The sequence below is a fragment of the Monodelphis domestica genome, chromosome 2, assembly GCF_027887165.1.
Source record: "Monodelphis domestica isolate mMonDom1 chromosome 2, mMonDom1.pri, whole genome shotgun sequence".
NCBI classification, from domain to species: domain Eukaryota; kingdom Metazoa; phylum Chordata; class Mammalia; order Didelphimorphia; family Didelphidae; genus Monodelphis; species Monodelphis domestica.
Genome location: NC_077228.1, coordinates 361,494,677 through 361,512,619, shown reverse-complemented (window position 1 = coordinate 361,512,619; position 17,943 = coordinate 361,494,677). Strand labels below are relative to the sequence as shown.

The 17,943-nt window shown below is 37.4% G+C and overlaps 1 protein-coding gene across 1 annotated transcript in view; it reads left to right on the top strand.

The window, feature by feature from the left end:
• Positions 1-328: 328 nt before the first annotated feature.
• Positions 329-17,943, top strand: part of MCHR2 (melanin concentrating hormone receptor 2) — a 60,135-nt gene continuing 42,520 nt past the window's right edge. Inside the window, exon 1 of the mRNA XM_001377724.4 lies at positions 329-474. The gene's annotated coding sequence lies outside the window, so the exon portion shown is untranslated. The remainder of the gene's footprint in view (positions 475-17,943) is intronic.

Sequence of the window (17,943 nt, the reverse complement as noted above, 5' to 3'; positions counted from 1 at the left end):
CCTCAGGCGCTATTAGAAAAGTGAGAGAGAAATCCTCCAGGGAGGTTTCCAAAGCTGCTTAAAAATAGACGCAGGACCTGAAGGTATCATGAAGGAACCTGTGTTTCTGTATAAATAAAATTATGTTTTTTAGCAGCACAGAGATCTGTGTCTGGGAGGTTTTGTGATGGATAGAAGGGTTCCCTTTGTCTTAGGAAAGTTCCCATGGAGAAAGGGAGCTGTGGGTTGCAACAGCCATGCCTTGGCTTCATTTCTTGCTTAGAGACCCTCCCCCTTCACTAGCATTCCCCCCCCTTCCCAACCCCAGCACCACCTTCCCGCAGCTGGAGCACGTTGGGTACGGGTGTATGCAGGGCGTCTGGAAGCTCGGTCACCAGATCAGTGAGGAAGAGGAGGAGGAGGAGGAGGAGGGAGGCAAGGGGGCGTTCGACTCGGCTCGGGTCCGCAGAAGGGCAGCTGCACTTCCCATCAAAGGTGATGATGCTTCAGGCGGGCGGGTCAATTTTCAGGACGTGCCAGGTCACAGAAAAAAAAAAAAAAGGCTCCTGTCTGGGTGACAGGGTTGGCAGAGCGGTGGACGGAGATCCTCGCTCTCGGGCTACAGCTGGAGCAGGCATAGTTCCTCCAGCTGTTCTTCCATAGGAGTTCCTTCACTCCCCTGGGCAGAGCCGCTGCCGCTAAGTCTGCCAGCTTCCCTTTTCCGCCGCAAAAGGGGCTCCTTTCAGCTGCTCTGGGTACCAGGCGTGCCTTCTGCCAGCTCGGAACCTTCCCGTGAGAAGAATGGGCAACAAAGTTGAGTTCTGGGAAGTAACCAGCTGCAAGGGGCTGGGAGGGGACGCTTGCTAGAGCAAACCGAGGAAAGGAGGGAATGCACCTTTCTCCTTTCTTTGGAGAGGCGGGTGATTATGGGTGCAGAATCATGCATACATCGGCAGAATCAGTGCTTTGTTTGATTTTACTTAACTGTACTTCTTTGTTACAAGGGATGACCCTGGGCTGATGTGGTTGGGAATTATATCGAGAAGTGATAGTCGTATAAAAGCAAAAGGCATAATTATCATTTTTAAAAATTAAAATAACCCAAGGCTATTTCCAAACCTTAAAAGGCAGAGGGGTATTGAGAGGGAAAACGAAAGCGCAGAGAAGAGCATTGAAAGATAGACACAGGGGTTGAAAGGTAAAGTGACTTTCAGGAGACAGCATAGGGCCTTAAACTCCTTTTAGCTTCCCAGAGCTTTGCAATATTGGGCCATATTTTATACCCAGGAGTTTCTGACTTGGCGAGAGTATACAGTTTTGATAGAAAATAAGGCAGGGAGACAGAAGGGAGAAGCATTAGTCTTGGGTTTTCGCTTTCCTAAGCAGACTGAGTTCAGGATGCTCTGAGAGCAGAAAAGACGAATGCAGACTCTTCTATGCAAACCGCAGGACTTTGAAGTAAGAGGATTCATATGCCAGAAGTTAGCGTCCCTTACCTGAAGTTTTGATTTCCGATGTGTAAACATTCATCTACTGGGGCACTTTCTGTGTAGTCTTCCCCTCACTTGGGTTAGCTTAGAAATTGTTGCACCTGGTGGGAGAAAGGGGGAAGGGAAAGAAGATTACCTTGGGAGGAGAACCTGAGGGTTAGCCAGGTTAATGTCAGATGTTAAAGAGATTTCCATCTGACATATTACATGTAACAGTTTGCTGTGAAATGAAGGATATGGAGTTTTGCACAGAAGCCCATGCTTGAGTGAATGGGAGGGAGCATCAAATGAGTGCTCCTAGGAACTGATCTGGTTTTTCCAAAACAGGGAGAGAAAAGGGGTTTTTTAAATCACATTTCTCTAATAGGAACTAGAATTTAAAATCCAATACTTCCAGGAGCAGATTTAAATTATTCCAGTACTGTTGCTGCATGTGAGATTACTTAGTTTGGAGGGAAACCCTGAAATTCTTTTGTATTTAACCAAGATCAGTAGACTTCCTTTTTATGGACTCTTATGAGTGAATGTTTTCTGACTAGATTCTTTTATATTCCATTCTGTGTGTGTGTGTGTGTGTGTGTGTGTGTGTGTGTGTTTCTGTGTCTGTGTCTGTCTCTCTCTCCCTGCCCCCCAACATACTCCTATATACATAAGTTCATGGATGTTCTTTGGGGATATATGTATGCATCCACACTTATACACACACATATTTCAAAATGGGCAATATAGCTTAGAGGGAGACTGGCTTGCTATGAATTGACTTGCATGCCTATGATTTTTTTTCTATTTTGAATGTGACATCTATTTCATGTCGATTGAATTGGCCATTTGCAGATTATGTTGTGCTTTCATTTTAAAAGTTTAAATTATAACAGTGTAATTGCATTCAATATAATTTCACACAAAGTTAAAACAGTTTTACTGTGATTTGAGGTATTTACATTCAAAAGAAAAGCTTTTTTTTCTGTGCTAGAGCTCACAGTTTCTTCTTTGCACATGCCACCAGACACTGAAAATATCAATATGGTATATTATCAAATAGAGATTGAACAAGGAAAGGAAAACCTCTAGACTCTTTAAATAGGATGCAGCAGTAGTCCTTGGGGCCCAAAATGCTGTAAAGAAAATAATTACTGTTTTTGTATCAGCATCCTTGTTATGAAGTCATGGAAATAGATTTTATATTGGTCTACTACATGGTATCAAATGATAAATCTAATATGTCTTCAGAGGTATATGTAAGTTGAGTTTTGTCTCCATGTTTCCCTGATTTGATTGTAGTAAAACAATTTCATCATTAGACTAATCCAGCCAAGTGACAAACTGGATTTGACATTAAGAGAGTGCTACTGAGAGTGGTACTGAGAGTGGTGGTAAAGGCTCCTTCCAAAAAATCACAAAAACTAAGCTAAACAATATAATTCTGCAAGTGACTTCAGATCAGTATTACCAAAATGAAAGCTGATTATCATAGTTTTCACTAAAGCACAAGGATTTCAGGCCAGGGAGAATATGAAATATTTTTGCAAAGAGCTTATGTTTGTGCATAAATAAACACAAGCATAGATGCATGGACAAAAAATGTTTAAAATAGACAAAAAGTGTCTCTCTAGTGTCATCAGCATTCTCTTTTGTTCTCCCCTCTTCCCTTAATAGCATCCCCTTTCTCTAATAAAACAGGACAGGATCTGCTAACTTTCATACTCTGAAATTAATTTGCACTCACATTAAAGTTTCCTAATCTTGCATAGATTTATAGATTCATAGATTAGAGCTGAATTGGAAATCAAAGAATCATAGAATTTGAAACTGGTCCAACCTCCTCCATTGTCTATTTGTGAAATGTTTTAGTTTGTTAATGTTTTATCTTGGTATAGTAGAAATGGATTTATCTTACCTATGTGGCCTTAAGCAAATCACCCCAGGTTTCTGAACTTCAGTTTCTACATCTAGACAATATGAGATTTGGACTAGAATAAATGATCTGTAAGGCTGACTGTCCATCAAAATCCTATGATCCTGTTATCTCCAGTTGTGGAATGAAGGCAGGTGGGAAAGATATTCCTTGGGGTAGGGGTCCTTTTTCTAGACCCTAAAAATCATACTGTTCATTACGCTGATACTGAGGTAAAAAATGCATTAATTGTGGGGGGAAAGGAGTAGGGGCCAGAAGAGACAGGAATATTTCTTTGCTCCAGTAACTGCAGGCCTATAGCTTGAGAGTTGCTGAGTTCCAAAGAGCATAACTGAGATTATTGGCTTCTTATATATGACCCCCCCTTGCCAGATACTATGCCTTTTTCCCTTCTTCTCCCCTTAAATCTTAAATCTATCTGCTCTTGTCCCTCTAACTTAATTTCCTCACATGTATCATTTTAAATAAGTTAACTTAGTTCTTTTTCTTCTTCCTTCCTCTCCCCTTTAACACAAATCTATCTGTTTCTGTCCCTCTAACTCAATTCTCTCATATATTTCATTTTAAAATAGGTCAGGGAACCCACTCCTGCCTCTTCTTCTCTCCTCTTTAACTGAAATCGATGTTCCTATCCCTCTAACACAATTCTCTCAGATAAATCTTTGTAAAATAAGATCAAGGAACTCTCTCTCCTCTACTAAGCATCAGTTTATTACTTAGGTAAGACAGAAAGCTGGCTGAGACTCAGGGAGGTAAAGTCACTATGCCTACAGTTATTAAGTACCAGAGTTAGGATTCCTGCCTTCAATTCCAGCGCCATATTTACTACAGCATTGTGCCCTTTACTTACACCCCCATATTCCATATGCATGCAGTAGCTAAATCTTGTCACTTCTACCCTCATACTCTTGAATCAGTCAGTTTCCTTCTCTTTATTCACAAAGCCAGTCCTGACCCTTATCACCTCTTGCCTTCACTAATAAATTAGCTTCCTAAAGATCTCCCTGCTTTGAGGCTGTTCCTGCTTCAATCCTTGTAATAATAATTTAAGGATGCATTGTATGAAAGAAAATTTTTAAAGATTGTCCCTATATTTGGGGTGGTTAGGTGACTCAGTGAGAAAGCCAGGCCTGGAGAGGGGAGGACATGGATTCAACTCTTGCCTCATACACTTCCTAGCTATGTGACCCTGGGCAAGTCACTTAACCCCCATTGCCTAACCCTTACTGCTTTTCTGCCTTGGAACCAATACTTAGCATTGATTCAAAGGCAGAAGGTAAGGGTTGACAATATGAGAAGAAAAAAACTAAGCATGTTATTTATATATAACATCCCTCTGGACTACTCCTCAAAATTGCACTCAGTCATGGTCTGGTTCCCCAGGCAGGCAGGCAGGCATTTAATAAATATTTATTTAAATGCATACTATGTGCCAGGCACTGAGATAAGTACTAGAGATACAAGGGAAGGTGAAACACTGTCTGTTCTCTCAAGGTGCTCACATTTTAATAGTGAAATAGTATGCAAAGTAGCTACATATAGAAAAGATACACTCAGTCATTTCAGTCTTGTCCAACTCTGTGACCCCTTTGGGGTTTTCTTGGCAGAGATACTAGAGTGGTTTGCCATTTTCTTCTCCAACTCATTTTGCAGATCAGGAAACTAAGGCAAACAGGATTAAGTGACTTGTCCAGGCTCACACAGCTAGTTAAGTGTATATTGAAAGGGATACCCATATTGATGAGATCACAGATCCATGAGAGCATTCGTGTCTGAGAAGAGATTGTGATTATCTCTAATTGTAATGAGAACGTACAATAGAATTCCAACATTCTACAAAACTCTAGTTTAAGATGTTCTGTAACTATAAGAGAAAAATAAAAACTCCTGGAAGTAAATTCACCCATGAGATTCTGAACCAAGCTCTAATACCTGAGAGCTATTCATCCCAACTCTGTTTAGAAAACCCTTACCTTCTATCTTAGAAGCAATACTGGGTATTGGTTCTAAGGCAGAAGAGTGGTAAGGACTAAGCAATGGGGGTTAAGTGACTTGTCCAGGCTCACACAGCTGGGAAGTGTCTGATGCCAATTTTGAACCCAGGACCTCCCATCTTTGGGCCTGGCTCTCAATGCACTGAGTTACCCAGCTGCCTCCTATTTATCCCTATTTTGAAGAATGTATACATAAAGTTCTTCAAAACAAAAGTGGTAGAAACATATTTAACTCATCATATGTTATTCAAGACCTCTTCTTTTTAGGCAGCTTCCAAATCAGAACTGGACTAGTTATTTATTTTATGATATTTAGTCTCTATTTTGTGGGAACATGTCATCAAAATGGAACTTAATTTTCACAATAAACTGGAACCTTGTGGAAGTTGTTTTGTAAGAAGTATCTTTTTTGTTTAGAAAATACAAAAAAATCACAAACTCTTCTACTTTAATATTATGATTGAGTTATTATTTCATTCATATGGACAATCTCTACACCAGTACGAATTGTAACCCCTCTATGCCTCCTTAACCTGGGTGTTTCATGCCCATGTCCTTCCATAAATTTTCCAAGTAATGTGCTAGCCTCCTTCCTCTCACTTTCCATTTTTCCAGGGTCCCAATATACCATTCAAGCTGTTCTTCTGTTATTTTTCTTTCTCACTTCGTGACTGACCCAGCACTGCCTTTTCCAGACATGTTGTTGTTCAAGTCATTTTTCAGTCATGTCTGATTCTTGTACCCTTTTTAGGGTTTTCTTAGCAAAGATATTCTATGCTCTCAAGATTTTTTCATAGCTTAGCCTTTAAGTATCATGAGATTTTCAGATCATGGCTATACAGTTACCAACGTATCTTCATGTTACTAAGACTATTCATAAACATGATTTAAAAGGATTAGTGCATGACTTTCATCTCTCTTAAGAGTAGAGACTTATTTCACTTGTATAAAGGACTCAGATGTAGAAACTTCTTTTCTAACATAGGTTAGCTTTTTCTTTGCAATGTGTATTATTGTCACTATTGTTATCAAGTCATTCAGCTGTGTCCATATATTCATGACTTCATAGATCATATCGTGCCGATTCTGCCCATGTTTTTCTTGATAAAGATACTGGAGTAGTTTGCCATTTCCTTCTCAAGTTCATTTTACAGATGAGGAAACTGAGGCAACAGAGTTCAGTGACTTGCTCAGGGTCACACAACTCTCTATCACTTAGCTGCCTAACTTGCGATGTAGAGTCATAGACAATTGCCTGATTCACAGAGAAGTTAAATTATTTACTCTGGGTCACATAGACAGTATGTTTCAAAGACAGATCTTGAGTTTTCTAAGGTTGTCCTGGATTCAAAGCTAGCTCTCCATGTACTACTACATTGTGCTGCTTTCTTATGTGTCATGATATAGACAAATTACACCTTATTAAGTAGGATCCATGATTTTCTCACTGAATTCACTTGTTCTTCAAAAAATGACATTAACTTATGCACCAAATGTTTTAGAACAAAGAAGCTTCAAAGAGAGGCATTGTGGTATAATTAAAAATCACTAGCTCTGGCATCAGAGGACCTTGAATCAAATCTCATCTCTCAAACTTTCCTATGTGTGATCTTGGGCAAATCATGTCACCTCATTGGGCCTTAGTTTACTCAGCTGGAAAATTAATACATTGGGGCAAATAGCTTCTGAGGTTTCTTCCAGTTCTAAACCTACAATTCTGTGTAAGTCAATGAATGATTAATTTAGGAAATAAGCATTGAATAGCATTCTAAAAGAAAGAGACACAACAGTGCGAGAAATCCAACCTTCACTAAAACGTCTACTTTCTAACCTGTTAAATGTAGAGCATAGTATGTTAGGTGTAGGAAATGTTGGGTTTGTATTTCATGGCCAGAAACTCCAGAACAATATATATTTTTCAAATTAAATAAAGAAAATGAAATATTTCCTACCATGCCTACATAATTAGAATTGGTGGTTAGGAACAGGCTCATTGGGAGCAACTGGATGGCTCAATGGATAAAGAGCCAGGCCTGGAGATAGGAGGTCCTGGGTTGGAGTCTGGCCTTGGATGCTTCCTAGCTGTGTAACCCTGGGCAAGTCACTTATCAATTGCCTAGACCTTACAACTCTTCTGCCTTGGAACAAATACTTAGTATTGGTTTTAAGAGAAAAAAGGAAGACTGGGAAAGAGAAATGGAGGAAAGAAAGAAAGAAAGAAAGAAAGAAAGAAAGAAAGAAAGAAAGAAAGAAAGAAAGAAAGAAAGAAAGAAAGAAAGAAAGAAAGAAAGAAAGAAAGAAAGAAAGAAAGAAAGAAAGAAAGAAAGAAAGAAAGAAAGAAAGAAAGAAAGAAGAGAGAGAGAGAGAGAAAGAAAGAAAGAAAGAAAGAAAGAAAGAAAGAAAGAAAGAAAGAAAGAAAGAAAGAAAGAAAGAAAGAAAGAAAGAAAGAAAGAAAGAAAGAAAGAAAGAAAGAAAGAAAGAAAGAAAGAAAGAAAGAAAGAAAGAAAGAAAGAAAATGCATCCTCTAGAGACATTGCAGCTTGCTGAGGTTGTCTGTTGTTTCTAGCCCAAAAGCCTCTTTCCTATTTTATGAACACACAACAGATTATTGGAGGTTTTATTATGCAAAACTTGCAACATGACCTTGGCATCTTTTTAAATATAATAACTTTTCATCATAAAACATGCAGCAGAGATGAATATTAAATTTGTTATATAACCTTGCTGAGATTGCTTCGAAGATGAGGTACATCTCTCCTGGGTTCTTTTGTTTTTTTTAACTTATTTTTAGGTTAATATATTAAATTTTGTTTCACACAATAAGTCCCTTCCATTAGTGGACAAATAACCAAATCTACATCCTTATTCAGATTCAGACTCTGGTTCACATGAACCAAAGGAAAAAATAGTGGTGCTAGTGGTAGCTTCATCATATACAGCAATCCCATCAAGAGGACAGCAGAGCCTTGTTAGGAAAGACATCTTATCATCTGCCTGCCACCAATCATATATATGTCCTCCCAAATACCCTCATCCCTCCTTGGCTTTCCATCTCTTGCTCAAATCAATTAATGTTATTATTGCTACTAGAAAGGGCAGCATGGCATATTGTCCTTTGGTTCTACTAATGATCCTCATGATTCTGAGTAGCAGATTATCTAATCTGGGATTCTTAACCTGAGAGAACCCATGAATTTTTTAATTATTTTTATTTTGATAACTATTGTGATAATTCATTTTCTTTGCACTCCTATGTATTTTATTTTATGCATTTAAAAACAAGAGTTTGAGAAGGGGTCCATAGGCTTCACCAGATTGCCAAACAGATCAATAACACCAAAGAGACTACCTATGGCCTAGATCAGTGGTGGTGAATCTATGGCAAAGGTACCAAAGATGGCATGCAGAACATTCTCTATGGGTATACAGCCACCCTTCCTCCCCCCAAGAATTCATTGCTAGAAAGGCAGAGGGCAAAGCTGCTCTCTTCCCCCTCTCACAGTAGTGCCTTGTGACATTTTTTCACATCACCTACCCCTCTGCCCAACAGCACAATGGGAGCACACAGGGGATAAGGTGGGTCACTCACAGGCAGAAGAGCTGGAGGGGAGGAGAGCACTTGGGCTACTCCTCTCCCTGTCTCTATACTCACTGAATACATCTTTCTCTTCACCCAACCCTCTACCCAGCATCTTTGGGGGAGGGCATAGCACGTGGTCTTGGAGGTGACACAGCACAGTACATGGCCTCTAAAAGGTTCGCTATCACTGGCCTAGACTAAACTTCCTTTCCTGACCACCATTTACCATTCAACTGAAACTGCTCTCTCCAAAGTTACTAGTAATCATTAACTGTCAAATCTATTCACCTTTTCTCAATGCTCATTCTCATCATTATTTCTCTGCAGCCTCTAGCACTGTTGATCTCTAGAGAAAAGCAATCTCCTGAGAGAAAAACCTTTGGAAAAAAAGACATTTCATTTTTCCCTACCACCCCCTCAAACCATCATCCTAGTTTATCCTCCCTAGAACTCCTAGAAAAAAAGCAACTTGTGGCACAGCAGATAAATTGAGCAGTTGGTGGAGAGAGAAATGGGTTTGGAATCAGGAATATCTGAGTTCAATACCAGCCTCAGATACTTATAAGCTGTGTGACCCTAGACAAATCACTTAACCTTTCGGCCTCAGTTTCCTCAGCTATAAAATGGAGCTAATAAAAGCATCCATTTCACAGGTTGTGAGGTTCAAATGAAACAATCTTTGTAAATTCATTTAGCACAAAGCCTGACATATAGTAGGTATTATAGAAATTCTTATTCCTTCCACCACACTTACACTTCCTTTGCTGGATCTCAATTCAGGTGTCTCCCAATAACTATAGATATTCCCAAAGCTTATATCCTGGACCCTCTTCTTCTGTGTTATTCTGCTCGATGATCTCATCAGCTCCCATTGACTCATTTATCATTTCCATGGAGATGCTTCTCAGATCTGTTTGTTCAGCTTTAACATCTCTTTCCTGACCTACATACAGCCTCACATCCAAATTGCCTATAAGTCATTGTGAACTGGATATCTCATAATTATCTTAAACTCGTTGTATCCAACTCCAATGTTCAACATTAAACTCTTTATCTTTACCCCCAACCTTCCCCTCTTCTCAAGTTTCTTATTCCTGTTGAAGGTATCAGCATCCTCTCAATAACCCAGGCTTGGAACTTAGATGTCATTCTTGACTTCTTATTCTCTTACTCCTTCACATACAATCAGTTGCCAAGTCTTGATATTCCTATTTTCATAACATGTTATATATGCCTGCTTCTCTCCTCTGAATCGAGTACTGGCCTCATCACTTTACACCTGGAATATTTCAAGAACAGCCTTCTGACTGATACCCCTTCTTCAAGTATCTCCCCAATGTTGTCCATATTCTACTTACCTACTAGACTCCACCTCTGCATTATTTCTTTCATCTGGCTTTTCTATTCCTGCTTTGTTACAGCTGAAGATAACTGGAAAAAATGATATAACCAGGCTTACTAGTTTTATGAACATTTTATTTTATCCTATATATACTGGACTCTAATTACATGGCAATATTTTTACTCTCCTCTACCAACTTTCCAGTAACTTCCAATATTGCAGTTTCAAACATCTCTTTTTAAGAGGCCAAATCAACCTTCCCTGCATCCTTCTCAGTAAAAGACCTTTCTCCTTCCCTGAAAAATTATGGCTGTACCTAAAGAACTCCCTCCATTCTCCAATTCTTCATATCACCTCAGCATGAATTCCCATCATCTCTTTTTTGTTCAGTTTCAGAGGATAAGATAGTTCTTACCAATGCATACCTTTTTTCTTGTGCCCTAAAACCCCATTCCTTCTTGTATCCTCTGGGAACTTAGCCTCTTTATTCTCTTTTACTCCATCCTCTAATTCTTTCCATGTTGTCTATCAACAAAACCAGATCTTCCTCAAGCTTAAAAAAGCTTCTGTTTGACCCTACCATCCCTTCAATTTATTATCCTAGTCTCTTCTCTTAGCTGGATTATTATAATACCAGACTAAGGGTTCTCTCTGTCATCAGATTTTCCTCCTTTCCAACCCATCCTCCACATTACTGTCAATTTTATATTTCTGAAATCCAAGTTTCTGCCTATGTTATTTGTTGACCAAGAAGCTTTAATGGCAACCCACTGCCTTTAGGGCAAAATTCAGGTCCACTCTGGGCCTAACTCAACAGATTTCAACAAGGAAAGTCTAAGAGGACAGGAAGTTGTAAAACTATTCTTGCCTCCCAGAGATTATAGGTTCTTTCAAACCAAGACAACACCAAGAACTAGATGGAAGCAGGTATTAAAACGATAGATTGAGGAGAAAGTAGGGTCAAGCAGAGACAGCTGGATAGCATAATGGATAGATTGCCTGAAGATAGGACAACATCATCCTGAGTTCTAATCAAGTCTCAGACAGTGCTTTGTGACTCCAGCCAAGCCACTTCAGTTTGCTTCAATTTCTTCATCTGTTAAAATGAACTGGAGAAGCAATGACAAATCACTCCAGTATCTTTGCCAAGAAAAACCCAAATAGGGCCACAAAGAGCCAGATACAAATGGAAATGATTGAAATCAACAACACTGAATCAAACAAAAGAGGTTTTATTGTTTTTGTTTTTTAAGGATGGGGAAGATCTGGTCATCCTGGTAGACAATACAGAAGGAATTAGTGGAAAAAGTCATTGAAGATGGAGAAAAACAGCCTGCTCCAGTCTAAATCATGGCCCTAGAGCTGTGTCAGAAATGAGGCAGCCCTCTGAGGATTGTTTAGCTCTCTAGGGAGTCTGTAATTCCAGAATTCAATGGAATGTATTCAACTCACAATGGCAGTCCTTGGCCAAATCAACCCAGGACTGCAGAGAAAAGTTTTTGGTTTTTCTGAGGATTAGCAGTTGGCAACATAGGATTTGCTGGGTGGATGCAATTAACTGAGCAAACTCTTTTTGTTTGTTTGAATGTTTCACTTTTTCAGTATGCTGGTATTATATCACATCCTTCCTCAACAGTATCACCTAAACCAGAGTCACAGAGAAATGTTTGAGTGTTTGAGGTAGAATTTAAACCCAGGTCTTCATGGCTCTAAGTCCAGGATTTTATTCCTAGCTACCTTAGAAATAAATCAGGTGAAATGATATCTGAGGTCCTTTCCAACTAAAAAAATCTAATGCTGATTTTCATTTGAGGCTAACATGCCATAACAAAATGATTGATAAATAATTACAAAAATTAGTAAAAGAAACATTTAGTTGCTGATCTTTATTCCCACAATGGTAACTCACATAACTCAGCTTCATTACAAAACACAACTTTCTTCCTATTCTAATAACAATGTGCATGCCTGCTCCAGAGCACCAAAAATACTGACTTTGTTTTCTGTTTTCAATTTGGCTGTTTCCATAAAAAAGAATGTAAAAACCTTCAGAGCTTTCCCTCTGTGATCTTGAACATTTCACACAGTATTATATTCATAATGGATATCCCATCACCAACAAATTGTATGTAAAATGGAGCTTATAACTAGAAGAAATTGTGATCAAACAAATTTCTTCAGTTCAGTTTTCCAGGAAAATAAAATCTACTCAGTCCCTTATCAGGCTGAAATGCCATTTAAACCAAAAATTCTTGAAAGCAAGAGGCTTGGCCTCTCTCTATCAAATTCCCAAGATTCCATTTTTCTGGACATCATATCCAAGACTGAGTAGCCATCCCTTCATCCTTCACTTTATAAGATAAAGACAAAATTAATCAAACAATTATTGATAATCAGCATGAATGTTCTATTATGTACTTGGTGCCAGAGACAGAAAGTCAAAAATATGACATTTCCTGCAATCCAAAAGCTTAAATTATATGAGGGAAATGACATATCCATATAAGCAGATGAACAATATAGAAAGAATAAATAAGGTAATTGAAGGTTTGTTTTTTTTTAACCAGAGAGGCACTAGCAGGTGGAAGATTGTAAAAAGGCCTTGTATAGAAGATATTTGAAAGCTTTAAAGAAAGCTAGGGATTCTATAAGACACACCTAGCGAGGGAATCCATTCCAAATATGGAAGACAGCCTATGTAAAAATTATAGGTAATACATCAAATTATGAAGAATGAAACAAGCAAAATAAAGAAAATATTACATAGAGCAACAGAAATACTGTTTGAAGAATGACAAATAGGACATAGTTTTAGTATACATATATCTTTTTGTCAAATGATGCTTTCTCAAATGGAGGGAAGGGAGGGAGCGAGGGAGTTAACTGGGTGTTTTAATGTAACAAACAAATGAAGAAATAATTTTTTAAATGCAAGTTATTACACAGGCCACCTGGGAAATGAACAATTTTTCTCTGGGTCATTAAAGTGACCCCGGCCACTAGTGTAGTTTCCACAAATTCTCAGACCTTATTAACTTTTCTCAACATATTAAAAAGAAAAATGGAAATCAAATTAATCTAAGTAATTGAATTCTTGAGTATTCTGAGATTATAAACTCCCCATCAGCAGAAACTACCTCAAGCCTTCATCTTCTCTTGTACCTTTAAAAATGCTGGACATAAAAGCCACCCAATATGCACTTGATTTATTACAAGTCCTTTTTCAGTTCTTTTTTATCTTAACACAGCCTTTATTCACACTGATATCTTAGGAATGGAATATTACTCTGAATTAAAGTATATTACATTGTTTAATTAAAAGTATAGATGTCCCAAAGGAGAATGAAAAGTCATGTAGTCAATTTTAAGTAGTCCAGAGCAATAATGTTATAAGTAGGGCATATAAGCATTTCATAAAAGCATTTGACAAAGTTCTCCTCCTCTTATGGGACAGATAGTGAAACTGAGGTTGATAGTGGTAAGGTGACTTGAGCACACAGTTAGTTAATCTGTATAATGTAACAGAAAGACCATAAGACTTAGGATGAACAAATCTGGGTTTGAATTCAAGTTCTCCTTTCTAACTGTTTACAAGTGGCTTTGGGTAAGTCATTTAACTGGGGTAGTCAGATAGGAAACAAATTCTACTGTGACCCAGGAGGAAGAACTGAAAAAAAGACAAGAATTTCAATGAGGCTATTTTAAAGAAAATTCCTAAAAATCAGATGTTTCTAGAAGAAGGATGGACTACCTCAGGAGTATCTCCTCTCTAAAAGTCTTCAATTCAGGGCTGGATGTTGTAGAGGCATTCCTTGTTCATGTGACACCTGTACTCAATACAATACTAGTCATAACTCTACCACTTACTAGCTAAACTGCCTTTTAGGTCCTCTCCAACTCTGAAATTCTATAATGTTTATGTTATAGATATGCAAGCACTTTCCAAATTGTTCTATAGCTATTGTTTTTCATTATTATCATCATCATCATCATCGTTATCATCATTACCTTTGGGGAAGCTCTTTGTTTCTTAAGATTTTCCTCATGGATCATACCTTCAAACATTAACCCCCACCCCCCTCTGATCCAGAGACCCTGACTTTCTTGTGATTCTTCCCACAAGACATTCTATCTCCTAACTCTGGGCATTTTCACTGGTTGGCTCCATGCCTAGAATATTCCCCTGGCTTTTATCTGCCTCCTGACCTCCCTTGGCTTCCTTCAAGTCTCAGCTAAAATTCTGTCTTCTGCAAGAAAACTTTCCCAGTCCTCCATATTCTGAGCAACTTCCTTCTGATATTATCTACAATCTGTCCTTTTTTTACATAGTTGTTTACATTTTATATCCTACATTAGACTATGAGCTCATTGAGAGAAAAAACGGTCTTTCCCCTTCATTTGTATCACCAGAACTTAACATAATGCCTAACACATGGTAGGCACTTAATAAATTCTTGGTGACAACTTTGGGTACCCTTTGCTTTGTCTCTTCACTTTATCTCTAATCGTAGATTTAAAAGTAGTATAAGCCAGGGGTTCCCAAAATATGGTCCGCCGACCCCTGGGGATCCCTGAAACCATGACAAAGCCAACACTATTTACATAAAGGCACTAAGACATTATTTGCCTACTATACCACTCTCTTTTTCAACTACATAAGTGTGTAAGGTTGGATTTTCTCTCTGTACTCCAACCAAAACAATATATTACAACAGATTGAATGTATAATTTTCTCCAATTCCTCTACCTACTTCCATTCTAAGATAAACTTCTTGAAGTCAGGGACTTTCTTTTTCCTTATATTTCTCTCTCTAGATTATCACTGTGTCTGGAACAAAGAAACACTTAATAAATGCTTATTGATGTGACTTATCTTTGAATCTCAAGTTTCTCTCCTATAAAATGGAGTTAATACTATTTGCCTTACATGACACCTTGGTATAATAGACAGAAGACTGGCTTTGCAGTCAGAAAGAAATGTTCAAAACTTGCCTCTGCCATAGCCATATATTAGCTTTGTGACTGGGAGAAAGTCACTTAATTTTTCAGTGCTATAGGGTATCCTTTAAGACCATAAAATTCCAAAGGAATTACAGTTCTTCATTGTTGGTGGAGAGAATGTCCATACTGGGAGTACCTTTCATTAATGAAAACAGCTCTGACCCCAAAGCACCTTTATCTATGTGCCCTTTCTCTCACAAAGTTGCTAAAAGGATCAAATGAAATAATAAATTTTAAAGTAATATGTAACCACAAGGGTTTCTATTTAAATGTTTTTAAATACATATTAAATATATTGAACAAATATAAAACAATTATTTAGTTATTTTAAAATAATTTATGATTTAATTTTATAGTTCATTTAATTATTAATATAATTAATATGCTTTATTAATTTAATTATTAATTAGTTTTATTAATTAATTAAATACTGGTTAAATTAATTACTTAGATTTATATGTAATATTAATTGATTAAACTAAAACTAATTAATTTAATTATTAATATAATTAGAAATTTTAAATAAATATTAAATATTATTCAATAAACAAATAAGATATTTTAAAATTAATTTGTTTGTTACATTAAAATTCCTAGGTGTCTCCCACCTTCCCCATATTGGAGAAAGCAAGATTAACCGAAAAAAAATACATGTATATATAAAACTATATTTTGCTTATTTCTAATTTATCAGTTCTTCCTCTGGAGAAGGACAGACAAGTAAGTCATTCTTCAAACAACATTTCTGTTGTTGTATATAATGTTCTCTTGGATCTGTTCATTTCACTTTAATATAGGTCTTTCCATAGTTGTTTTGTCGGTTGAATTCTTTTAATAAATTAACCTGCTTGTTGTTTCTTATGGCAGTAGTCTTCCATCACAATCATATGCCATCACTTGCTCAGGCATGCATCAATTGATGGGCCTCCTCTCAATTTCCAATTATTTGCTACCATAAAGAGAGTTACTATTATACTATATTATTGATTTTTTCCCTAATTTTTCCCCTTTTTTCCCTGATCATTTAGGAAATAAACCTAATGGTGGTACTGTTGAGTCAAAAAGTATACAGTTTTATAACTTTGGGGACATAATTCCAGATTGCTCCCTAAAATGGTTGCATCAGTTCACAATTCCACCAACAGTATATGAGTGTTCCCTCTAACTTGTCATTTTGCCCTGTTATCATTTTAGCTAATCTGATAGATATGAGATGATATCTCAGAGTTGTTTTGATTTGCAGTTCTCTATATACTCTAATGATCGTGAGCATTTTTTCCCATAGTTACATATAGCTTTGATGCTTTCATCCAAACACTGTCTGTTTATATCTTTTGCTATCATCTAATACTTATTCTCATGTTTGGATTAATAAGCAAAGGCACTATCTTTTCATATGCGGTTCATTTTGTTCCTAAGTTTCCAAAAGTAGTGTCACCTTCTGAGTTTCTACTTTGACCATATGTCCACATGTATAACGTAAGAAATCCTAAATGAATGATCAGGTATTACACCTTACCATGTGCCAGACACGATGTTAATTCCTGAAGATACAAACATAAGTAAGCCAGAGAATCCAGACAAAATCAATGTAGGGTGATGGTGGCCAGGTCGGAGGGTTTAAGATAGAGAAGACAGACAATGGTGTTTAGATTTAGTGAGCAATTTGCTGAGGCATCATTAACTCAATCATAACTATGGTCTCCTTTGGCTGTCGAGTGGAGCCTCCATTCTTGCAGTGCAAAGACAGCCTTGTCTTTATCTGTACAATTAAACAGGCACTTCAATCACTCTCTATCCAACGATTTGAAGTATTTAACAACAACTCACTTTTTCTTGGTTATCCCCAGGAAAGTCTCTGTGGCTGCATGGTGAACCACAGTTCTCCACGAGCTCTCTGTGCCCTTTCTTTAGGAAAGGAAGGAGTAAAATGTTTGAACCTTCACTCTTTTACCTAGAACGCCATTCATAGAGAGCTTTTGCAGATAATGCAGACCTGTGTCAATGTAGCTTTTGAATGTGCTAGGGTTCAACTTTTACCTGGGAATTATCAAATAACCATTAATTGATTTGGATATTTTCCCCATTATTTCTCTGAAATGATGTTATTCTCAGTACTTAGGAAAATGGATTCCACTTGATTATCTCATTGACTATTATGTTAAATACTAATGACACGTTGGAGAGTGTTAATTATGTACTCTACAATGCACAGTAAAAAACAATGACTAAAGTCCTATGCGACCTCTTTTTTGCTAACATTTGAATTGCTTTAAAAAGCTTTAAAACAGCTTAATTTTTTATGCAGATGTCCCAATTGTGTGTTTAAGGATATTTCATGCTTCACAACTGAATTGCACTCTTTTTAAGATAAATAAAGAAATTCAGTCTGAAGCTATGTCTACATAAATATATTATTAGCAAGAGGAACTTTTACTGGTAGAAGGACTTCACCAAAGTCCATCAGAAATTGTAGTCAGAAGAACTGGAACACAAGCAGTGAAAGGGATCCATAGCTACCTAAGATGCTGAGCAGATTCATCAGACTTGAGCTTCAAAATACTATCAGTACTTTGCTTCAAAGAGTTCAGAAACCAGAAGCCAGTATTTATGATGATTAAAATACAATGAAGAAAATACTA